General features: G+C 45.4%; 2 long non-coding RNA genes across 3 annotated transcripts; one reads left to right on the top strand and one right to left on the bottom strand.

Annotated features, from left to right (window-relative positions):
- Positions 1-408: 408 nt before the first annotated feature.
- Positions 409-5,314, bottom strand: LOC142599925 (uncharacterized). Of its 2 annotated transcripts, XR_012833415.1 has the most exons (4): positions 4,910-5,314; positions 3,560-3,714; positions 2,571-2,686; positions 409-625 (listed from the first exon to the last, which is right to left on the bottom strand). It is a non-coding gene; the product is annotated as an uncharacterized LOC142599925 (long non-coding RNA). The 2 variants fall into 2 exon arrangements; XR_012833414.1 differs by lacking the exon at positions 4,910-5,314 and having other exon boundaries at positions 3,560-4,604.
- Positions 4,680-24,535, top strand: LOC142599924 (uncharacterized). Its single transcript, XR_012833413.1, has 3 exons — positions 4,680-4,888; positions 21,074-21,232; positions 23,854-24,535. It is a non-coding gene; the product is annotated as an uncharacterized LOC142599924 (long non-coding RNA).
- The last annotated feature ends 244 nt before the right edge of the window (positions 24,536-24,779 follow it).

The raw sequence follows: 24,779 nt of genomic DNA, 5'->3' as shown, positions 1-24,779 counted from the left end.
AGTAATATTCCTCCAATACAATGAGTGGGTGCTGAGAAGCCCTGAAGAGTTACCATGCTTGGTGTTGCTGAAGGTGCACACTGAGGGGAACCCGCAGAGCCCTTGCTTTCAGGTAATGCTTTTACACAGGGACCTTCAGGCTCTTGGCTACGTGATGTACTCATTGCAGCTCTCATTGGGCACCATGTCACTGACTAAACCACTTCTTGTGGTTTTACCCCAGCCGGCAGCTCAGCACCACGCAGCCGCTCGCTTACTCCCCCCGCAGTAGGATGGGGGAGAGAATCGGAAGGGTGAAAGTGAGAAAACTTGTGGGTTGAGATAAAGACAGGTTAATAGGAGAAGTACAAAAAGGAAAATAATAATAATAACAACAATATAAACAAAACAAGTGATGAACAGCACAATTTCTTACCACCTGAAGTCAATGCTACAGAAGACCTCCAGCCTCCCAGCCCACACACGCAAGCAAAGCAAGACAAGGAATTCATTCCCCACTTCCCATGGGCAGGCAGGTGTTCAGCCATCTCCAGGAAAGCGGGACTCCATCACATGTAACAGTTACTCGGGAAGACAAACGCCATCACTCAGAAGTCGATGCTGCACAAGACCCCCAGCTGCCCAGCTAGAAATGGAACATGACATCATATGGTATGGAATATCCCTTTAGCCAGTTGGGGTCAGCTGTCCTGGCTGTGTCCCCTCCCAGCTTCTAGGGTGCCCCCCACCTTCTCATTGGCAGGGCAGTATGAGAAGCTGAAAAGTGCTTGACTGCTCGGCAACAACTAAAAACATCAGTGTGTTAGCAATGTTATTCTCATCCTAAATCCAAAACACAGCACTACAGCAGCTGCCAGAAAGAAAGTTAACTCTATCCCTGCTGAAACCAGACTGAAAGAGAAAGGCTTAAGAGAAGATAAGGTCCTCTGTCAGCCTCCACAGAGGCTGTTGCTGGATGTGACTCAGTGCACTTCCACGGCCTCGTCTCCCTGCAGAAATTTTCAGGAGACCTTGAAAGGTTTCAGTAATTTGTGATATCTTTGTAAAAAACATTGCCCCAGTCATCACGAGAGATGTGACAGCTCCATTTGAAACTAAACAAAGAAGATTTGCACTATGAAAAAATCATATTGACTAAAACTTTGGCACTCTGACAGCACTTGGGACCTGAATGGAATTGAAAAATAAATACATTCAGTACCGTATAGGCAATGAAAGCCTTACCTCAGGATTATTTGGTTTCTGATTTGTCCCACACAAAGAGCTCTGTTAAAGTTGCCAAGTTAGCAGTCATAGGAATGACAGATTGAAGGCTGCCAGGCAGTTCTACCCTGCCTTCTCATATACATTATTTATGCTTATTCACTGTAATATAGTCTTCAAACAAATATGGCTACAAATCATCTTCCCTACAGAAGCACATAATGAAAATATTCAGTGAATGAGCAACCAACCTATACAATGTAAAAAGGAGTTTGGAGCCAAGATTAGTTTTTGAAAGACAATGTTACATCAGATTTTCTTGTTTCAATGCACATTAAAAAATCATTTTTAGTTTTTCTATTATAAAACTTTGAAAACAACTGTTCAAGATCAACTGAAAAAATCTTAGATGTATTTATCTATATCTTTGCACACTGTCTTTTTGTTTCTGAATTTTGTTTCATACATAAACACTTTTTTTTTTCTTCCCTAGGAACATCTCCACTTCCTGGAGCAAAGCTCTGCCGAGGCAGGCACCCCATTGCCAGCCGCGGCCAACAGCAAAGAGGTTGTAAGCACAGGAGGACACACATGTATACAGATCTGTTCGAAGTCCAGAGTACAGAAGCATTATCACAGACTGTACTCCATGAGTATGGTGTAGAAGCCCTGAATGCTCTCCTGACAGGTGGTAAGCATTTCAGTATTCACTACATCATGTGACAGAGTTACACAGTTCTTTGCCTAACTAACTGTTGTGCAAATAGCCATTGCATCTGGTCTTGAACACAGTCCCTGCTAATTTCATTTAATGTCATCTGATTTTCATAACAGAAGAGAGGGTGAGAAGTATTTTCCTGTTCACTTTCTTCCTATTTATATTTCATCTTTTTCTCCTTACTCCTCTCTATTTTTGAGATGAAAAACTAGTTTGTTCAAGTAATCCCTCTATGAAACTGGTCCCAAACCCCCGTTCCCTTGTAGCCCTTCTTGGAGCCTTCCCATTTTTACAGTACCATTTTCAATAGAGAGAACTGCCCAGAGATTTCCGGACACGAGCACACCCTGGATTTCTCCAGAGCATAATGTTATCGTCCCTCCGCTCTCCAGTCTCTACAACTTTCAACCCATTCTAGTCAAGCTGATCAATCTGGAACATGCTGGCCTTAACAAAAGATATCACTTAACTGTATTCTAAACAATGCCCAGCTAAGAACAGTGCTTTCTAGGAGGGAAATGGTGGAAAAATCACTCCTGGAACTTTCACTTATTCCTTCTTTACAATAACGTTTACCACCCTGGCATTTCTGTGTCCAGCTGCGTTATGAATTTATTTCTACACCGTGCTTTGAGATCCAAGCTCTTACCATGAGGTGGTATTGCATTGCATTGTTGCGTGCTGATGGCATTGATCGGCCAAGGGCGCTGCTGCTGTGCCACCCCTCGCTAGGCAAGCTGGCGACGCAGGGTGCTCCCCTGGAAACTTGAAACGTTGTTTTGAAGGAAAATAAACATTATTGCTGAGCATGAATTACGAAATAAGGATAAATATGTAATGTCGTTTGGGGTGCAATCATCTCAAGAAACGTTATATGTCAACAGGGGACATACCTAAACTGAGCTAATCCTTGTCTCCCCTTACAGTGATTAGAGAGACAGCAGTGTTTTTGGGGCAGCTAAAGTCAACGTCTGAACTGAGTTAGATCAACAGTACCCTAAAAGTGTCCAATTATCTCTATTCACTGTGAAAGAAACTGATGCTTGCTTGGTTGGATGTGGGTGTCTAAGGTCAGCTGGGAGGAACCCCAGCCCTTGGGACTGGGTCAACTGTGACCAGAAAAAACAACAAAGCGTTGTGCTGCTTTGCTAGCGAGGTCTCTGTGTCCAGCTCCCCTTACATGGAGGAGGCGGCAGCCAGAGAAGGGGTGCAGGATGACACTGGGAACTAGACCTTGGAGACTTGAGCAGCACCACAGATGAAGAAGCTGTAGGAATACTTATTTAGGATGATATGGATAAACCTGAAGGTAAGGAGGGTCATAGGTGATGTGGGGATGACTGCGGCATGAGGGTGTAGAGGCTACAGAATAAACAAGGTTAATACAAGAGCTAGAAGGGCTCCAGGGTGCTGTCGCTGGGGTTGAGTTAACAGGAGAATGCTCGGATATTCAGAGGATGCTGGGATAGATACCGGTCACTGGGGGCAATGATTTTGCAAAGATGATGAGGTGCAAACGAGTGCACGACTGGGGCAGAGGTTTAGTTTTATAGGGATTGAAAATGGGGTGTGAGGGGAGACTGGCTGCTGACTTGACTGGGGAAGAGAGAGATCATTAGGACACACGAGTAAGGATACAGCTAGTGGTCGTTGCTTCTCACTTTTCTTCAAGTTCTTCCTCTGTAGCTGCCCTGTGCTACGCTTCAGGGCCTGCAGCAACACGTGGTACTAGGCCCTTTTATCATCTCTGTGTAGCCCAGCCTGGCAACAGCTGCTCTTTATTCCCTGTCTTGCTGCTCGGGGAGGAAGAGAGAGACAGCCAGTCTGGCTCTGCATCATGTCTCGCTTTCGTCTCTACCGTGGTGGTAGGGGACAGTGCATGACAGATGGCAGAGAAGTCTGCCCTGATCCCCAGCTGTGGTGCTCCACCGAGGAGAAGCGCTAATGCATCTCCCTGGTGGAGAATCAACCTAACCAAGGAACAGGAGTAATAAGCTTTCAGCCAGTGCAGGAAGCCCCGGCAAGCAGGAAGAACCGCACATGCCAGTCAACTTCCAGATTTCTGCTGGTAGTAGAGGAAAGGGGTGACCTTAGCTCTGCTCTGGAAGGGACATGGTAGCTATCACCAAGATATTTTTCTTCCCTCTCCCTTCCATTGTCCTTCCTCCTCCTGACCACCCTGCTCCTCTTGTCGCACCAGTCAACCCACTTCAGGTCCTGGGGTCTTTGCTAGGCTGTGGGGGTAGTCTTTACCTTTCCAGTTCCTTATGTCATCAGAGTTTTATTCTCATCTGTTTGTGATCAAGTGCCTTTTTACCTTGCTAACGCAGCCCCCCTTCCCTGCTCACACCCACCTTCAACCCTGAGCGGCCCCATCGCAGCGGGAGCCTGGGCACCCCGGGGCAGGCGGGTGCTGCTGCTGGGGGCCGGTGGCAGCACTGGGTGCAGGCAGCGTCCAGCTCTGCTGTCTGCCAGGGACAGTCCTGCCAGAGCCCGGAGCCTGGCAGGGGACACAGCATGCCCTGTGCTGACACAACCCTCTGCAAATTCATCTGCTGAGCTGACGAGTCTCTGCTAAAGTACATGAGCTGAGACTTTTTAAAAATACATTTAGAACTTGGCTACGTCTTCTGGCTTCGGGATGACCTCCTCCCTCTTTTGCCAAATTTCAGGCTCTTGCTCAAATAAACGGTTGCCTAATCTTGCCCTGAAAACCACAGAACCATTTTTACTGAAACTGCCCTCCCCTTTCCTCCTCCTAAAAGAAAATGGAGGGTGGAAGAATCAGCCCGAGGCCAAGCCTTGGCAGAAAACATTTCAGTCTGGATGAGTAACATCTAACAAACTTAACAGCAAACGAAAGCAGGAGCTTGTAATGAGAACTGTCAGGCGGTGGTAATTACAAGCAGCGCTACCAACTCTATCTGCAATGTGCATCACCCAGAAGAGGAGGGAAGTGCATAAACGGTAAAGATAATTTTACGTAACCTGAAGAATTGGATGCATGCCTTGGAGTGTCTGTTTCTCATCCTATTTCATCTTCCCTTTGTTGCTTCTCACAGTCGTGCTCTTCCTCCTCTGCAGTTCCTGCCACCTGGAACAGCGTTCTTGTATTCTTCTATCAACTCTCTAATGTCAGCTTTTGGTTAAATATGTATCTGGGATCCCTTGTCTTTTGCTCTTACTTTTCTCCCCGTTCTGCTAATACTCATCTCTGAAATGGTTTACTCAGCTCAACTGAGAATATTTGGGCTTTGTTTTAAAAAGGATTATAAGGAGGAGGCAAATCTACAAATACAAGTAATCCTGAATACATTAACATTTATGATACTGAGTTTCACTGGGCAATTTATGTAAAGCTATTTCCTGATAGTGAACCATTATTTAAATTAGAAGAAAGAAAAAAAAAACCAAAAAAACAAACCACAGTGGGGAAAAGCCATGGATAGATTAGATTAGCTCCATCTTAAAAAGACATCTTTAGCAAGATCTTCTCTATTCCCAAAATCAGAAATATTAATGCATGCTTCATTTCACTCACTGCCTATTTTTTATTTATTTTTTTAAACTGCAAAAAATCTCTATGTAAGAATAAAGGAAGAAATATTAACCTGTAATTTAGCATAGGAATGAGCCTCAGATAAAGCCAAGTAAAAAAAAAACAAAAAAAAAAACCAACAAACCAAAACCCAAACAGATAGTCTATAACCTCTACCTGTGGACACTGACTGCATCTCATTTATCTAAACCTCAGATATAAGCTTAAAAATACACTAATAGATGTAAGTGGCATACTTAGGAGAGTATGTTGCTCACCAGACATGCAGGATAAACTATCCACGGGTCAACTTGCTCAGCCAGCTCTTGCTTAGATTCACAGAGGGTTAAAATTCTGCTCAGTCAGTCACAGGAAGGATTCAGCTGTAAATCCAGGAGACAGGTTTGTTATCTAATCTGTTATCTTGCATAACACAGGCTGTGGGGCTTCCCTGGATTGATGTTTACTCAATTAGACCACAATCTTGAAAAAGCAATACCCAGGCACAATTTTATGGTAGCTCTGGGTACTTCACATGCTGATCCCCCAGTTAGGAGCCCCCAGGTTTTGCATCTGTAGTGCTTTCAGGTTAACTATGGGTGTAACTTGTGAGCACTTAAAGTTACCTAAATAGCTGGCACCTTCTTAATAGTGATGAATCCCTGTGATGTGGGGTTATGCAACTGCGAAGTACCCCCAGCAGTTTAATCATGGCCATACTAATGGACATCTCTGTTACCCACCAGGAAAACTTTTTCCTTGCAGGGATGAGAACTGCTCCACCAGCTGCAAATGTTAAAAAGGAACATTTGTTTTAAAAATAGTCTATTACATTTCAATAGCAGGTTTGTTTACATAATTTGCTGTTGAACTAATTTACAATCTACTAATCAATGCAGTTACCTACATTTTCTATTAGCGAAAAATCTCTTTTCTCACTAACTTGGAGCAAAGGGAGCACACTGCACTGAGGAGGTGTTTGCCTTCGCACAGCTGTTGGATCCTGCTCTGGAGATGTTTGCAGAACAGTGACTGAGACAGAACAATCAGAATTGCAGGAAATTCACAGTTTTATTTATTTTTTTTATGATTCAAAACTCTCTTTACCTGCTTTACCTTTCTGGTTTCTTCATTCATTGTCTTGTGGAGGAGGTGCATGTAATTGGGTGGTCTGGTAGGTGGTACGTGGATTAGAGGGATGGGGTGTGGTGGGATGATGGGATGTACGTGGGGAGCTGTTGACTGGGTCTCCTCCTGTTTCCTTTCCACGTCTGTTTTCTGTTACCCAATTATTGGAAGGTGCTTGTGAGAAACAAGCTCAGAAGGAGCATAATTAATTGGTCATTGGTGCCTCCTGGGGAGGATCTGTGCCCAGAGGGGGTCAGGAGGGGCAGGGTGACAAGCCCAGGGGCAGGGGCAGGGGCAGGGAGATGGTGGGTGCTGCTGAGCCAGCTGGGTTCAGCTCTCTGGGCTGTATTTCCATCGAAGTTCAGCTGGGCAATAAAACACATTGCTACATCTCTGAAAAGCACTACAGTTTCAAAGTCAGCCTGAGGGCTTGAGCCCACCACGTGGCAAGAGGGGTAAGAGAGACCTGAGCAATATACTGTATCTGCACTTTTTAAAGCCTTTGTACTTCTAGTATGAAAGTCGTAGCACAAACTCCTTGGTTTCCTTAATGTCGCTGCCACAGCTGGGCGAGCTGGAACAGTATCTTCATTGTATTCAAATGCATACATGGTCCTAGGTTTCTGTATCCCTTTTCCATTACTGTGAGGTACTGGGACAGCTGTGGGGTAGTACAAGCTCTCCTTTAATCAGCCGTGTTCCAAGGGAGGCCTGGGAATTGCAAGGTCACAGATACCGGTCTGTGAAACTGCTGAATGAATCAGGCAGGAGCAGGTTTGTTTACACAGCACGCTGGTACACAAACAGCTGGGCAACGCAGAATGAGGAGGGACAAAATGCAGACGCTGTGCTCCAGCCAGAACCGAGATCAAATATACTTTCTAAACAAGCTTGGTAATAGATCTCCCAGATGTTGAGAACCAGATGTAAAAGATTATTTATGTGTGTACAAATTGAATGTTGCAAAGCTGGACTTTAAGGAGCTTCCCATGTGGAATGGAAGTTGGACCCCGTGTTAGACACCCACCTTCCCTGCTTACAACATTTAGGAGGACTCAGATGATCTCAAAAGGATCCAAAATGTCAACATGTAGAGCAAGAGCCACCTGATACTAAGCTGTTTTGTAGGAAGCCACTTGGAAAGAACCAGCAAGAAGTTCTAGGGACAAGCATAGATTAAAATTTTCCCTTTCAGGGTTTTTATTGCCTTGCTTTACTTAGGACCCATAGCTCAGAGGCTTCCCTTCAGGCCATCTGTCTCTGCAATTCATTTCTTTCCTGGAAGAAAGGCTCAAGCTTATTTTAGAAGAGAAAAGGTGGTTGATGTTGTCATGATAGGGCACATTGCATGGGACCTAAGACACTTATTCCATATCCCTGCTGATTTTGAGAAATTTCTGTATCTCCGTGTGTTCAGGTCTCCAGTCCCATGAGTTGTGCAGTGCCCATGATTAAATAAGAAGTTGTGCTCTTGTGAGTGAAAATTGGTGCCATCAGCTGCAGAAGGTGTCCCAGCCCTGGCATCTGGGCCACCACGCTGGCCCACCCGACCTAGTAGCCTGCTGCAGAGCTCAAATGCCCAGGATGTGGAGTGCCTGTTGTGATTTTCCTCCTTACTCTGAAGAGTTAAATAAATACAACCAAAATGTCTGGGTTATAGGTAACCTGGAATAACGCCATGATTTACCGATCTTCCTATAGATGCTTGAACTATCAAGCAGCCAAGGATTATAGAGTGCTGGGGCTTGAAGACACAAGTGCCTTCTCTGGTGCAGGAGAGTGGCAGGTAGGTAGGAGGTGGATTTTCCCCCACCAAACCAGCCTAACAAGCAAAATAGCAGTCAGGCTCCTTCTTGCTTTCTTTAGACCCATGACTAGTTTTTGGCTGCATCATTTTGGATTTAGGTGCTCTGATGTCTCATAAACAACTGAGAAATCTACTGCCAGACCCGGCTCTGAGCATTCGCTCGACCTTCAGAGGTGTGTGTGCGTGGGATGAAGGAGGAGTACACAACAGAGATGAGGAATACCTAGAATTTGTAGCCTTTGAATCTCTAAAGGGGATTTTTTTTTTCTCCTTCATTCAAAGCTGAGAGGACCTGAGACGTCAGCGGTCTATTTTAGGCCGGCCGTGTATGATAAGCAAGCAGCAAACATGCTGCTAAATGTGGAGCTGGCAGAAAGGGTGTGTGTAGTCTGCCCTGTGCTGGTTCCAGAAGAGCTCTGTTGGCTGCAGCAGTGCAGCCAGGTATCCCAAAGGATACTCGCCAGTCATCCAAGTGTTAACCTTTTATAAGATGTTGTTGTGCTTTTACCTCAGCCGGCAGCTCAGCACCACGCAGCCACTCGCTCACTCCTTCCCATTGGGATGGGGGAGACAATTGGAAGAGTGAAAGTGAGAAAACTCGTGCGTTGAGATGAAGGCTGTTTAATAGGTAAAGCAAAAGCCGTGTGTGCAAGCAAAGCAAACCAAGGAATTCATTCCCCACTTCCCATGGGCAGGCAGGTGTTCAGCCATCTCCAGGAAAGCAGGGCTCCATCACACTTAACTGTTATTTGGGAAGACAAACGCCATCACTCCAAACACTGCCGCCTCCCCCCATCCTTCCTTTTCCACCAGTCCCTTGTATGCTGCGCATGACATCATATGGTATGGAATATCCCTTTGGCCATTTTGGGTCAGCTGTCCTGTCTGTGTCCTCTCCCAACCTCTCTCAGGAGCGTTGCCTCTCCTTGTCTCCCACACCAGCATGTAGATCGCCTCTTGGAAAGGAGCCATGTCTGCCTGCTTTCCACCTGCTCGGTGAGGGAGGACAGCAAGAGTCCTTGCACGGCGCAGGCCATCACTGCGGTCCTGCTGCAGAGCTGCTGTGGAAGCAAAAGTGGCCTGTGCTTTCATTTTCTCCCTGGCTTGTCTCAGCCCACAGTCAATGCTTGGGTAAAGAGACAGCATGTGCATTTTTGGAGTAGCACAAAGGGCTCTCTAGGCTGTCATGTAATCCAAAGAGTAGATCCATAACTGATCAGTCACAGGAGACAGAGCTGGCCAAAGCTTTAGGCAGAAGTGTGCCAGTAAAGTATAGAAAAAATAAGTGGTGGTGGAGTGAGTGCACTTTTATCTAATTCAACAAACCATCTTATCTGGTGCCAGGGGAAAGCAGTTCTTACGTAGCTACAGCTGCTACATGTCTTCATATATCTTCTGTGAACAGCATTAAAAGCCGTCCAAGGCCAACCACCCACAAGAGTTACTGTCCAAAAGCCCCACAGAAACACTCTGAAACATTATGGGTTTTTTTCCCTGTGATTTAGGGAATGACCCACTCATTTACCTAATGGGGCACTGATTTCAAGGGAGGCACAGGACTGGCAGAAAATACTGAGGAGTATCTGACCTATTTCTGAGACAACTGAAATTCTGTATCACAAATTACAGGTTTTGTTTGGGTTTATGTTACAGTTGTCTTTATGACAGACATTATGTTTGTATTTACAGATCTGCTGTTTCCTGGAGTGACTTTCCAGACTCCAGGACCACGTGCAGTGTAACAAAAAGCCTGATTTTGTGATGGGGTGTATGAAAGCTTCCCAAGGTGCTGGTCGATAAGAAGAAGAACATGGGTGGGTGGGCGCACTGCTTGAGGCTGCAGCTCCATGGTGGGACCATCACCTTCCTGGGGCCTGCCCAGGACACCCACACATCCAGACTCAAAAATAAACTTTTTTCCCTTATTTGTCCACTCGGTGGTGCTAAAACAACACCAGCCCTTTTCTGGCACCTTCTGACTGCTGTGTGTCAGGTGGAGAATGGCTCCGCTCTTCGAGAAATGTTCAAGTCACCGCTTTAAAAAGCTACCTCTGCAAATCCAATAGCCAGGAAACCTAATTAGCTCCTTGGGTCACTGCTTCGAACCCTGATGCTTTGTTTCCAATGGAATAGAAATAAGCAACACAAAAGGCTCCTCATGCCTAATTACATAGGAAGAGATAGCAAACCCATGATCTTTTTCTCTAATGTTGATTACAATTTAATTAATTTGGGATTCTGTGTTGTTTTTAGAGAAAAAGTGAATGGAGTCATGTCACTACCAAAACTACTTTTTGTCTTCAAAAAGAGTTGACAGAGAAGAATTGATGCTGCTAGGTAAATTTTGTGGGAAAAATAATTTTTTCTGTTAATCAACTGAGAAAGATGGGTGAAAAAACCAAAGTTTAACCTGTAACACACAACTCTCTTCAGGTTCAACTACTTTTAAACTAGCGCTTATCTCTAAAGGAGATGTCCTGCTGGGAAGGGCTGTGTGTTCAGGACGCTGCGAAAGTACCTCCAGTGCCAGACTAACTGGCTGTTAGGAGGTCTCTCTCCTTCTCCAGGCAAAGTAACTGGCCACGGGGCAGCTCGGAGAATGGATGCAGTGATGAAACCTTGCTGAAAGGGTCTTCAGAGCAACAGGTTGAGCTTTTCATTTTACCTGAATGCCAGCACTGTGTCCAGGCTTCTCAGTCAGGACTCAGGCTCCCAGAGGGGAATTCTGCCTGCCCAAAATCTGAATAGACTTGTGTGCTGCTTCTGGGTATTTACAGGCAGGTGAGCTGAGCCCGAGCCTCAGCATCCAGTGCAGAGCCCATGTGGAGCTGTGCACAGTGAGAAGGATCAGGATTTGAACAGCCAGAAATGTTTTCTTACTCTAATTCTCAGAGTCAACGCTCACAAAATGGCAAGTGGCTCAGTAGGTCTGAAGGGGAGGATTCTTTGAAGTTAAAATCGGTGAGAAAAACCTATATAGCATGTGATGTGATTACATTTATTGTATTAATTCTTGTAATATAGCTCTGTGTGGACAATTGCAATAGTATCTCTGAACTCTGGTTTTATGAAAAAACTCCAGGCATCCCCAGCACTCACCGGCACATGGGTGGTTAAACCCTTGCAGACAATGCTGTAATTTGTTCTCCCTCTTCATACCAGTTTTTACCTTATTAACTTCCCATGACCAGAAACAGTGTTGGGGGTTAATGGCCTAATTTGTAGCTTATGACCTGCTGATGGATACAGACCTCTTAACCGTTTAAACTCTGTGTGAAGAGCCCAAGAACCAGCTCATGCTCCAGGAGCGTGGCCAGGTGCCAGGGACATGACCAGGTTGTCCTCTGCACTGGGTACCATGCCAGATGCGTGTGGGTGATCCTGAGTGAGGCACTGCCTGTGCTCTGCCAGGGCTGGACCTCTTCCAGCTCACAGGCTGTCCAGGAAACACAGATTTACCTGAATCCTGGCTTCTCCTGTGCCGTGAGTCAACAAGACCTCATAACTTCTCCTCTTCCAGGGAAAGAGATGGCTGTTTGTGGCTCCCTTTTGGGGCACTGATGGGGGAAGCATGGCTTCATGGGCTCTGCGGTGGCTGGGTGCAGGAGGTGATGGGGTGAGGGCTTTGGGGGTAAGGGGATCGCCAAGGGGAAGGCAAAGGAGCGAGTGTCTGGCTGTGTTGCCGCCCTCCCTTCACAGCAGCCTTCCATAGAGGTGTGTGGTCTGTAGCGTTTGCAATGACTGTAGTTACCCTGAGGAACTCCAGGGATGGACTTTCCCTGCCAAATATACTTCTGCTGGAAATGCAGATGTTCACCACAGAAACTCTCTGGCTCTGCAGCAGTGGTGCACCTCTCTCCTCCAGGTCCTTGGCTCCGTGGGCTGGGGAGATCCATCTTCAGTCCATGAACTCTCACATCTCTTCACCTCAAATAATATTCCAACAAACTTTGACGGTAATCCTGCCAAATTTCCTGCTGCCCCCGCCCCCCCCAAAAGCTCATTCCCCAAAAACCAATCTGAAACCTCACTGAGGATTCCACTAAGGCCTTTTTGGCAATAAAATCCCACTGTCACGCCGCATGATAGATCATACTCTGGAAAACGCAGCCCTTGTTGGGAAGAGCCAGATCATTTTGATTAGCCTGACTACTTGTCTTGTGAAATTTGGCACCATGCCACACTTATTAAGTGTGTCGAAAGTTAAAAGTTTCTATGTGTCTGAACCCACCCATAGACTGCTCAGCTTTCCAAAATCCTGATGTGTGAAACACACTGTTGTGCTCTTCAGCAGGACCACCTTCCCAATAAGCAGTTTATCATTTATCTTCCCATCTGGCCACCCAAACAGCAGTCACCTACTGCATTTTACTCGTTGGACATACAGAATGAGGATGAGATGACAGAACTGCTGCTAACGCATGAGATGCAGCTGCCATGACCGGTGAGTACCCGGATTTTCATGCTCAGAAGTGGCAGCGGAGACAGTGGTGCCTTGAGCTGTGGGGAGGAGCAGCCCAACCCAAGAGAAGGTGCCCACTGCTGAGAAGAGGCTCTTTGGGACCGGTGCATGTGGCTACCCAGCCTGGGCCTTCTGGGCTGGTGTTTTATGAGCTCAGGCCCGCCAAATGGACATCTACAGATAGTTTTTAGTATCCTACTAGGAATATGTTATTGTTGTAGCTCATTCTGTTTAATTATTCCAGTAAAACAATGACCCTTTCCTGATTATCTTCTAAAAAAACCCCCCAAAGCAGTGCATTTAAAAACCCCCCAAACTCGTGGATTCTGGTCCCCTTCCCCAGAAGGGAAGATCTCAGTTTCATTTCTCTGCAGTTCTATCAAATCCTGTCCTTGATGAAACAAAAGTGAAAGTGGACAGAAACAAACATTTTCTGCTGCTCTGAGAAACAGCAGCAGAGTGACCCAGGCAGACATCAGGTCCGTTTTGTAGGAACAACTGTTGGGTTCCTGCCTTTGATACATAAACCACGCGCTGAAAAGCGTGAAGATCTGGAGAAACCATTGCCTTATTTGCCATTTTCCCTCGTCCACTGATTTTAGTTACATTAGCCTCCTATGATGTTACAGAAACATAAGATTAAAACCAGATTTGTTTTCTGTTATCTGTCCTAATAGCCTCGGAACAGGCTCGCTAGAGACTTAACACTCATCTCCTTAGCAATGAACAGAGAGAAAAAGGCACTTCAAGGTGGTGCCTGTAATCCATTTTAAATTTTTATTTCAGGATTTACTAAAAAACACATCCTGAAAGCACCTTTTTCTTTTCATTTGACTATAAAGACTGACCAGCTCAGATACATATATCTATCCTTCAACTCTTCTACATTTTACCAGATGATTCTCTCTTGCTAATTGCATCATTGTAACCTTTGTCCTTCTCTTGCCTGACATTCAAATTCTGCACCTTTTTTTGGAGTTTCCTAAGAGTTTTGTTGGTCAGCAGCTCCTTTTGTTTCCAGAGCTGCTGTGGCATGCCTGACTTCCACAGCTTTCCATAGTGCCTTTCATAGTGTTATATTACAGAAGACAAACACGCATTGCTTTGCAGAGGCTTGTCTTTTGTTCTATTATTTATTGAACAGAAGAAATTGGTTTACAATTAATTTTGTAGCTTATCTTTATCTATGAAAAAGCCATGGTCTTTCTTGCTGGGGCTGGGCAAATATACTGTAATGTGGGAGGCCTGACAACCTGTAAACGATGTAGCTGATGATAACTTGTCAGCTGACGAGTACTTGTGTGTAATAACCAAAGGGACAAAACAATGTTTGAAAAACAGGATATTGTACAAATGTGCTCATTTTCTGTGTGCAGAAGATTAGCATTGGGTAGAAAGGAACTGACTGGAGGGGAAAAGAGAGATTTGAAAGGACAGAAGCAAAAGAATAGCACTCAGAGTGTATATGTATTTCAATCTACAAAGCCTTGGCTCATAGGTCTACATGTGTGGATGCAGGACTGAGCAGCTTCGTATGTACATGCAATGTTTCACTTCAAAACAAATTATTTTTTTAATGACACCATAGGAGCCAGCAGAAGGGAAATCACTGTGGTAACACTGAATGCGCTAAGGTCTGAAGTATGCTGCATCTTTTATAGCGATTGCTGCATATTGAGAAACACAGCTTCAGAAGCGGTAACCTCATGAACTGCCTAGGCATGAATACCACTACTGTTTCCAACTAAGAAAAACAGACACGCAGAAAACAGAGAAACTCCTACAGTCCTGGGATGATGCCAGACTGTGGTATATTCTTTCAGAGGAAGATAACCTGCTTCATTTTGGATATGTTCTCACAGTAGCTTATTTTCTGCTTACAATTCAGTGGCCAAGTGAAGGAGACAGTGTTCTGGAGACCTACAGTGTGTGTTTGACAATGCTCAGACACAAATCAGGTTCATAGTTAGATATCCATTCAAAACTGCATTAGGAAGAGCTTCAAGATAGGATAAAAATTAACTTTCTCTAAAATAAACCCAAGGAAGTCATAAGGAAGTGGCAAGAAGGCCAGTAGAAAACCCCAAGATGTTGGTACTTTATTCAGACCCTCGTGCTTGTACTTCTCAACGTGCAGGTGGTGCTAAAAATGATGCTGTGTGCTTAAGGCTTCGAAACACTTGATATTGAGACACGTGGACTTCTGTGCCAGCCTAGACGATAATTTAACCTCCACTATTACAGAGCCTGAAGAGAGCACAGCACCCTGAATCTCAGAACTGGTGGTCTTGTCTTTTTTAAATATATTCCTTTCTCTCAGAGCAGAGTAAAATCCATCTCATGTATACTTATGACATTAATGTTTTCTAAATTAGAATCATAGAATCATAGAATCACAGAATCATAGAATGGTTTGGGTTGGAAGGGACCTCAAAGATCACCTAGTTCCAACCCCCCCTGCCATGGGCAGGGACACCCTCCACTAGACCATGTTGCCCAAAGCCTCATCCAGCCTGGCCTTGAACACTTCCAGGGAGGGGGCATCCACAACCTCTCTGGGCAACCTGTTCCAGTGTCTCACCACTTTATAACAGTCAAGAATTTCTTTCTAACATCTAATCTAAATCGACCCTCCTTCACCTTAAACTCATTATCCCTTGTCCTGTCACTACACCCCCTGATAAACAGTCCCTCACCATCTTTCCTGTAGGCCCCTTCAGGTACTGGTAAGCCGCAATTAGATCTCCCCGGAGCCGCCTTTCCTCCAGGCTGAACAACCCCAACTCCCTCAGCCCGTCCTCATAGGAGGGGTGCTCCAGCCCTCTGATCATCTTTGTGGCCTCCTCTGGACTCGCTCCAACAGCTCCATGTCTCTCCTGTACTGGGGCCTCCAGAGCTGGACGCAGTACTCCAGGTGGGGTCTCACAAGAGCTGAGTAGAGGGGCAGGATCACCTCTCCTGACCTGCTGGTCACGCCTCTTTTGATGCAGCCCCGTGACACAGTTGGCTTTCTGGGCTGCAAGCACACACTGCCAGCTCACGTTGAGCTTCTCATCAATCAATACCCCCAAGTCCTTCTCCTCAGGGCTGCTCTCAATCCATTCCTCGCCCAGTCTATAGTCGTGCTTGGGATTGCGCTGACCCTCGTGCAGGACATTGCACTTGGCCTTGTTGAACTTCATGCGGTTCGCACAGGCCCACCTCTCCAACCTGTCAAGGTCCCTCTGGATGGCATCCCTTCCCTCCAGTGTGTGGACCACACCACGCAGCTTGGTGTCATCAGCAAACTTGCTGAGGGTGCACTCGATCCCATTGTCCATGTCGCTGACAAAGGTATTGAACAGTGCCGGTCCCAGTACCGACCCCTGAGGAATGCCACTCATCACCGTTCTCCACTTGGACATTGAGCCGTTGACCACAACTCTTGGAGTGTGACCATCCAGCCAATTCCTTATCCACCGCGTCGTCCATCCATCAAATCCATGTCTCCCCAATTTAGAGACAAGGATGTCATGCGGGACAGTGTCAAATGCCTTGCACAAGTGCAGGTAGATGATGTCAGTTGCCCTTCCCTTATCCACCGATGCTGTAACCCCATCACAGAAGGCCACCAAGTTTGTCAGGCATGATTTGCCCCTAGTGAAGCCATGTTGGCTGTCACCAATCACCAATCAAATTAATGACTTCTTAAAGCCTCAGAGGCTGGGGCTTCATTTTCCAGATGCTATACAAACATATTTATTTTACCAGGTTTTCCTTTTTGTTGAAAACACGCTTTCATTGCTTTTGTGTGTTAGCACTGGGGTGTTTTATTTTGTTTCTCTCATAATGGAAGTACAGGAGAATCTTACTTTGTCCCTTCTCTTCATGTTCTTTCATCCCAGTGATCTTTAGGACAGTGCTTTTCCAGCTGAAAATGGTCTCTCTCTGCTGAAATTACTCAACACAGTAACAAAGGACCTTTTGCTCCTTCGAGCCTGCTGTACCCTCTATCTCGGCAGCACCATGGCGTAACGGACTCATTATCTAGTTCCTGCTCCCTGAGCCAGCTGCGCTCGCTGGCACTCTGAATTTCTGGCCCAAGAACGTTTCTATTTGGATGCAAACTTTTTTTTTTTCCCCCAAAAAAAGCTTTGCTCATAAAATAAAGACTTGAGTGACCTTTTGGATCATCAAAATTAGTAACACTGAACTTCAGATAACAGGCCCAGATGATTGTATTAGAGGTCCATACGGCTTCCATTGCATAAACAGATTATCTGCTACCTGGGATGCTGGTACTGGCTGGTACTGGGATAGATAGATTTTAGACCAGTGCAGCCACTGGTTGATGCTAAATTAAGCCCTGTCAGTATGTTCTTTGTTTTCTGAGTCTGAGGTGGTCCTTCTGAATGAGCGCAGCAGGAACGGAGCAATTTTCCTTCCTACTCCACTAGAAAAAAAAAAGAGTATTCAGCATGACATCTAGTGTGGGTTTTAGCCTGATTTTGGCATCTTGTTTATGCAATCATTTTTCGTATAAGAATGTATCTGTCTGTCCACTCTATCCCAATAACTTTTCAATTGTTTGACCAATTTAACAGCAAATTTATCAAAATTTGACAGCAAACTCCAGTTGCTGTAAACCCAGTCTTCTAACCTTTTCACTAGATAGCTATTTATCTTCACTCAGTTAGCACTTGTTGTACCTTCCTTTCCCCCACCATGTGTATCCATTGGGTACTGGTATGTGGGTTAATATTCAATTTGTAGCAGCTAACAAAAAAAAAAATACTAGCTTAACCCCTTATCAAAGGCTCATCACCCTTCTTCCTGTTTTCACTATGTTTTTTCCAATATACTCTCATGAAAATATTACAAATTTAACACAAAGTCTAAAGAAAACTTTTTCAGTAGTACACATTAGATTATTTCTCATTTATTTACTCCCACAAGTGCTAAAAAGACAAAGGGTTTTCAGTACAACTATGATTCCTCTTATTTCTCAAAATATTCTTAAGAAACACAGTATTGCGCAGCAGAATACAAAAAGGGAAAGCACAGCTTCTCTCAGGCTGCAGTTTTACTACCATTTGGCAGGAGGATTAACCCAAGCAGCCCCCGCTCCCGTCGTTGCATCCTGTGTCTGCTGCAAATGTTTGTGCCATCATTGTTTAAGTAAAGCTGCTTTATGGCTTGTTCAGTTCGCGCACATGGTTTGTTGGGGTTTTTTTTGTTTTGCTGTAAACCACAGTTTGCTTCCTCATTAGCTGCATTGGGAATTCAGGCAGAGAGCTCAGATTTCTGGTTTTGCGTCCAGACTTAGGGCCTTATTTTGCATGTGGCAACGTAAGACTTAAACTCCTCTTTGTACACAGGTTTTTGGAAGTTAGTGAATTCCCATGTGTCCTGGGTTTCAGCTGGGATAGAGTTAATTTTCACAAGAAGCTGGGAGGGGGCACAGCCAGGACAAACTGGCCAAAGGGATATTCCATACCACATGACGTCATGCTCAGCGTATAAAAAGGGGGCTGGCCGGGGAGGAGGGGTTGCTGCTCAGGGCTGGGCTGAGCATCGGGCTCTGGGCAGTGAGCAAATTGCATTGTGTATCACCTACTTTGTATATTCTGTTATAAGTACTGTTGTTATTTCCGTCTCCCTTGCTGTCCCAGTAAACTGTCCTTATCTCAGCCCATGAGTTTTACCCCTTTCTTCTGATTCTCCTTCCCATCCCATCTGGGGTGAGGAGTGAACGAGCAGCCATGTGGTGCTCAGCTGCTGGCTGGGGCTAAACCACGACACCACGTGCCATTTGAAACTCTGATGCAGATACTTTGGGAAATGTCACCGTGTATCTGTAATGTCTGAATGGACGAGTTAATTTCTGAGGTAGATGGCCTTTTAAACGGAACACTTCATCATGGCAATGACCCAGTTCCTAGGTAAAGTGTGATGCAATCACATTTAGTGTGATTCACAAACCACTTGTATCTTCTTGAATCTAATAGTAGCTTTAGTAGTAAACCTCCAGTGTAATCCTCAGGAAATCAAAGTGCCACATCTGATTCTCTTTCAATTGAAGGAGTATTGCCATAAAAGATTCAGCAAGAATGCGAATAGCAACAGCTAGTTCAACTAAAGCAAATTATACACCTTAGGAAGGATCTAAAATTTGCGGAGAAATGATGGGGAATAAATGAGGGAAATAAGATCTAGAGAATTTGTCTTACTACGACAGCAGGAAGTAACTGGGAGTCAAATTAAACAATCTGCTGTTTAGAAAGACAGCTCCTTTGGAAGAACCAGGAATGTGGAGCTCTGAATTTACACAATTTGATGTAGCTGAATAGCAGCCTTTTGATTTCCTTGATATATAGGTGGTCCTCTTCCCACCTAAATGTCACTTATTTTAGTCCAATCATCTCTGTTTTGGCATTCTTTGCATTCCTATCTCCTGCTGAATGTAATGTTTATTATACCATGAGGAGAGCAAAATTGTCTTCCTAGAAGCAGAGAATAAAACTTAGAAAAGTGAGCAGATTCTCAAATCTAAAAAGGGAATTGAACTCAACATTTACCAAGATCTTCCTGCATTTTTTTCTTTTTTATCCTCCAAGTAAATAAAAATGAAAGAGAATTTCTGATTGATTTAAAAGCCTCAACTTATTCAGTGTGGTTTTGATATGTCCTTGACACTATTTAGGGGTTATGGGAGAACTTAGCTGAGCACTAAATGCGAGAAAAGAAAACCCACAACCGATTTAGGTAAACCTTCACATTTGTACTTGTGATCCTTTGTGTAGGAGGATGTGGAAAACAAAACTCTGTCTGGGTGCAAAGGGAATGGAAACTTTCCAGATTGTGAATGTACTGACCTTCAGTAAGGGAGCAGCAAGATTTACACTCTGGGTTTTGGGTGGGTTTTTTTTTTCTTGAGCATTTGAGGTTATTACAATGAGTCATGGATGCCCTTAATGTCTACATATGATATTTGTCCCTTGTGAGCTTTTTACCTATGTTTTTGCTATATGCCCAAATACAATTTTAAAAGTCTCATTTAAAAAAAAAAAAAAAAGTTATTGCTGGTCTAGATGTAGGTGTCCTGTTGCTGTGTTTAGTCAAAACAAAGTGGGCAGTTTGCACCCACCTAGATTATCAAAACATAGTTTGTCTGATCTCATGTTTACAGGATGTCAGAACTAATCTGCTCTTGGGACTTGGCTTCATTTGTAAATTAAATAGTTAGTGCAACTTTATCTACAGTTAATATTTTCTGTCTCAAGTTGGCTTTTCCTAAGTTTTCCTTAATACCTATTTTTTTTCCTATTTCTCTCATCATTATCCTCCTCTTATGTCCTGAAGGAGTTGATGAGCCACATTTTCCAAGGAAAATTTGGTCAGTAGTTTTTTTGTGGAATACTAATTGCCATCTTAGATCAGTAACAGACAAAACCTACCTCTTTACTGCTGGAAAGAAGGCTGATGCTCGCAATGAAGATAATGCTCCGAAGTTCAAAATAAGTAGATCACGTTCCATGGAGGCATTTGATACCTTTGGGAAGCTGAAAAACGTGGGCGTTAGCCAGCAGTAACTGTGTTTATTTTTTAATCCAGGTTTTATAGGTGGGTTTAGATTTGTGGGAGAGTGGGTACAGGAATCTCCTTCTATCTCTAAGTTCACTGGCTGAGTTACATGGCTCCCCGATGAAGCCTTGTGAGGCCTTGGAGAAATGCCTTGTTTCTCACTCCTAAAAGCAGCTTGGAATTCAGTTTCTGTTATTTCTGTATATCAACAGCCAGGCAAGCTATATATACAGTTGAAGTAATACATCTATTGTTCCAGGGAGTACTTTTTCTTCACGTAACTGAACGCTTGTCCTGAAGACAAAAAAGCAACTATGGGTTATGTTCTTGGCTAGGATTGAAGACCTGAGCAGTATTACTGAAACTGCAGATTATGTTGCACCTTATTCTCTGTAGCACTGACATGATGGATTTGCTACTTTCAGCCGGTTGTATCTCCAGAAAACATCTAAGATAAAAATCATAGTTACTACTTGTGCATGTCAGCTTGTTAAGGTTGTATGTGTGTAATTGGTAAGTAGCGAGATATTCTGACAGTCACTTACAGTGTTGAGAAACTAGGAAACACTATTTTTCTGTAACTTATGGGAAAGAAGAGCAGTAGCAATGGAAAGGCAAGTAACAGTGGCTTTTCGCCCTCTCTCCCCTTCACAGATGTTTAGAGGTGTGTTTCAGAGGTGCCATTAAAGCCAGGTATTTTATTGCTGTGGAAGACAGTAAACTGGAGAAGGCATCAGATAAGTGTGGCAGCATGGGGAGGCCTACATTCATCAGGCCTCTTGGAGAAGGCTCCTGGACACATGGTTACATCAGGTACTTCAAGGGCTGTCTGTGCTACGTGGTGTTGGCAATGATAATGCACTCATGCTGCAGGGGCACTGCGTTCCACAGCCAGAAATTTGCTGTACCGTCTTTATCCTTTCAGCCAACACTGCCATTAGGTTTATTTTCATAAACACTGGTAACGTGCAGCCACACTTTTATTAGCACTTCCACCTCTATGATTAGATGGGACTCCTTAAGAAAGCAGTTTCCCTTCTTGAGAACAGTTTTATCTGAACGCAGCCTTCTTCCCCCGTCTCCAAAGTAGAATGCCTTGTTTCAGTTTCTCAATCCTACTGGTTTTTAGGTCAAGATTGTGATCTTGGAAGCTTGCTGCAGCAGGTGAAAGGGCTGGAAGAAGAATCAGCGCCACTGTGACATGCCACAGCCTGAGAACCAAAGCCATTTAGCTTGGGCAGGACTTAAGCACCACTGCTCTCCTCTCTCTGCCTCCGGAGAGTTCCCTTGGTCCCGGGCTGAAGCCAGACTCAGGATGCTGATGATAATGCACTGTTCCTCAGGAATTTCAGTCTTAAGAATCTTTTAGTCACATTCTTACTTCACATCCTTTGGGGGAAGGACTATCCATCATTGCAGCTAAGTAGGTGGTCAAAGTTCCCTCTTATCTTTTTCTCTGAAAAGCAAAGGAATTGCCAGGAATGGAGAAGTGGGGGAGCTGCTACTATACTCAAAGCAAGCAGGAAGAGCCTGGCAGCTCAGGGCAGCTACACCTCTTCTTCTGCTATTACAAGCATTTTAGCCTGCTTTTTTGTTCCTCCGTCTCCCTTCCTCCTTGTTGCAACATGAGGCTTGCCAAGCAGAAAGGGAGAGCCTGACACTGCTCGCCTTGAGGCCTGGGAGGGGAGGAAAGAGCAGCTTGTATTGCCAGATTGGAAGGAGGCTGAAGGGAACAGAGGGCAAAGGGCAGATACGTGGCTCAGGGTGGAGAGGCACAAGGGAGGGAGGGGTGCAGGGTGCAGAGTTGTATTGGGTTTGCGTGGCAAGGTTTTGGTAGCGGGGGGGCTACAGGGGTGGCTTCTGTGAGAAGCTGCTAGAAGCTTCCCCCATGTCTGACAGAGCCAATGCCAGCCGGCTCCAAGACAGACCCGCCGCTGGCCAAGGCCGAGCCCATCAGCGACGGTGGTAGTGCCTCTGGGATAACAGAGTTAAGGAGGGGGGAAAAAACCACCAGGAGCAATTGCAGCCAGCGAGAGGAATGAGAATATGTGAGAGGAACAACTCTGCAGACACCAAGGTCAGTGCAGAAGGAGGGGCAGGAGGTGCTCCAGGCACCGGAGCAGAGATTCCCCTGCAGCCCGTGGAGAAGACCATGGTGAGGCAGGCTGTCCCCTTGCAGCCCATGGAGGATGATAGAGGAGCAGATATCCACCTGTAGCCCCTGGAGGACCCCACGCTGGAGCAGGGGCAGAGTGTGAGGAGTCCTTCCCCTGAGGAGGAAGGAACAGCAGAAACAACGTGTGATGAACTGACCACAACCCCCATTCCCCGTCCCCCTGTGCTGCTGCGGGGGAGCAGGGAGAGAAATGGGGAGTGAAGCTGGGCCTGGGAAGAAGGGAGGGGTGGGGGGAAGGTGATTTTAAGATTTGGTTTTATTCCTTAGTGTCCTACTGTGATTCTATTAGCAATAAATTAATTTCCTCAAATCAACTCTGTTTTGCCCGTGACAGTAACAGGTGAGTGATCTCTCCCTGTCCTTATCTCAACCCAGGAGCCTTTCGTTATATTTTCTCTCCCCTGCCCAGCTGAGGAGGGCAGTGACAGAGCAGCTTTGGGGGCACCTGGCCTCCAGCCTGGGTCAACTCACCACAAGAGCTAAGGAGAATGCTGAATTAATTACCCTTGGGAAAAACGTATGATAAAAATCAAGAATCTGTTACAATAGATTCAGTGTAACTTCATTTGGGGAGTCCTGCTTGAAGTCCCCAAACTGGGAGCACGCCCAGCTTGCTCTGTGAATCTTTAAAGCAGTTGCAATTTAAGCCACATACACGTATATATACAGAGCTCAGTTCCTTATGTGACATGAAACAGCTCCCTATGTCCGGTAAAACTCTGAATCCCACCCCCCATCACTCTTCAGATATGGTATTTGGAGAGCTGACTCAATATTTGAACCTGTAGCCTTGTCTTCTCCATGTCAGTAGCTTCCTTAAAATGACACATCAGTGATCTGATAACCATTTTAAACTTTTAAAAGGTGTTTTTAACCTGTTTTTTGTGCAACTGTGGAAACAGCAAATGTTCCTATGTCTATAATTATGCAAAGTTAAATGGTGTTACAGTAGTAGCTATATTATACTAGCTGTCACTGCAGCTAGATGGTTGAAATTTGACAGTATTGTTATATATGATGTCATCACAAATGACAGGAAATTTGAAACAGTTTTAGAAAAGATATGAATGAGCGTCTTGCAAATTCATCTTACTGGAATTCTGTTACAGAAAAGTACCCACTAGTGTCATAATGCTCTGTTCAGTTACACTTCCTTTATTTTTACTCTTCAGTTCTCAGTTGTGTAAACACCATACTACCATTTTGTCATCACAACAAGGGGCTTTTTTTTAACCTTGTATCTGCTGTTTCTTTATAGGAAATGCCAGACCATGACTGTGCTGGGAGATTTTGAGCTTTGGTCAGTGTTTTGGTACCTGCGGAGGAAGTTTTTCAGATTTCTATATGCAGAGATAATGTCTTAAAGCCCTCCAGTGGAAATTTATATTCTATTTTGTCTTCCTCCTGTTCTTCCCCCGTGACTTTCAATGACTTAAATCTTTCATTGGTCATATTGTTTCCTCTCTTGCACTCTGCAGAGCTGTCTATATTAGGAAATGTGGCCAAGCAACTCTGTTTTATGCTGGTGTCAAGCAGAAAAACGTAAAACTGTGGGGTTTGCAGAAAGCCCGTCCTCACCACCTCCACCCGCCCGGACAGCAACACTGTACGAGCAGGCTGTATCTGCAGCCGATTGCTGCGGGGACAGCAATGCTAATGAGAGCCAAGCTGCGAGGCCGTCCATCCCTGCGCTTGCTTCCGTCCGTGCTAGTATGGGGTCTCGTAGGCCAGACCGCGGGCCTGGGCCGCTACTCCTCCGGCCGTTCCCCTTCTCGGCGCGGGAAGCAAGGGCCACCTGGGCCGCCTGCCAGCCCCGCACGGAAATTCCCATCCTGGGCCGCGCCGGGCCGCCGGGGAAGCACGCTCTGCTGGCGGGTTTCCCCGGCCGGGAGGAAAGTACCTAACGTCCCTGCTGACGCCGGCGGGGCCAGGGCCTGCCTGCCTGCGTACAGCAACGAGCGAGAGGGCAGCGAAGCCGAACGGAGGAGCCAGCTAGCCAGAGCCCCCGGGGCTGAGGGACACGGGCAGCCCAGGGCAACGCTCCTCCTGCCGGCGGCCGCCACACGAAGGCGCTCGCTGGGGAAGAGACCGGGAGCGACAACCCACGGACCAGCAGCTTACCCCGGACCTGCCCGGCAGGAGGGAAGGAAGGGAGAGTGGAAAGGGAGACCCCACCTACTCTCC

Source organism: Balearica regulorum, chromosome 1 (genome assembly GCF_011004875.1).
Source record: "Balearica regulorum gibbericeps isolate bBalReg1 chromosome 1, bBalReg1.pri, whole genome shotgun sequence".
NCBI classification, from domain to species: Eukaryota; Metazoa; Chordata; class Aves; order Gruiformes; family Gruidae; genus Balearica; species Balearica regulorum.
Note: the sequence above shows the minus strand (reverse complement) of the source record. Positions and strands in the feature narration are given on the sequence as shown.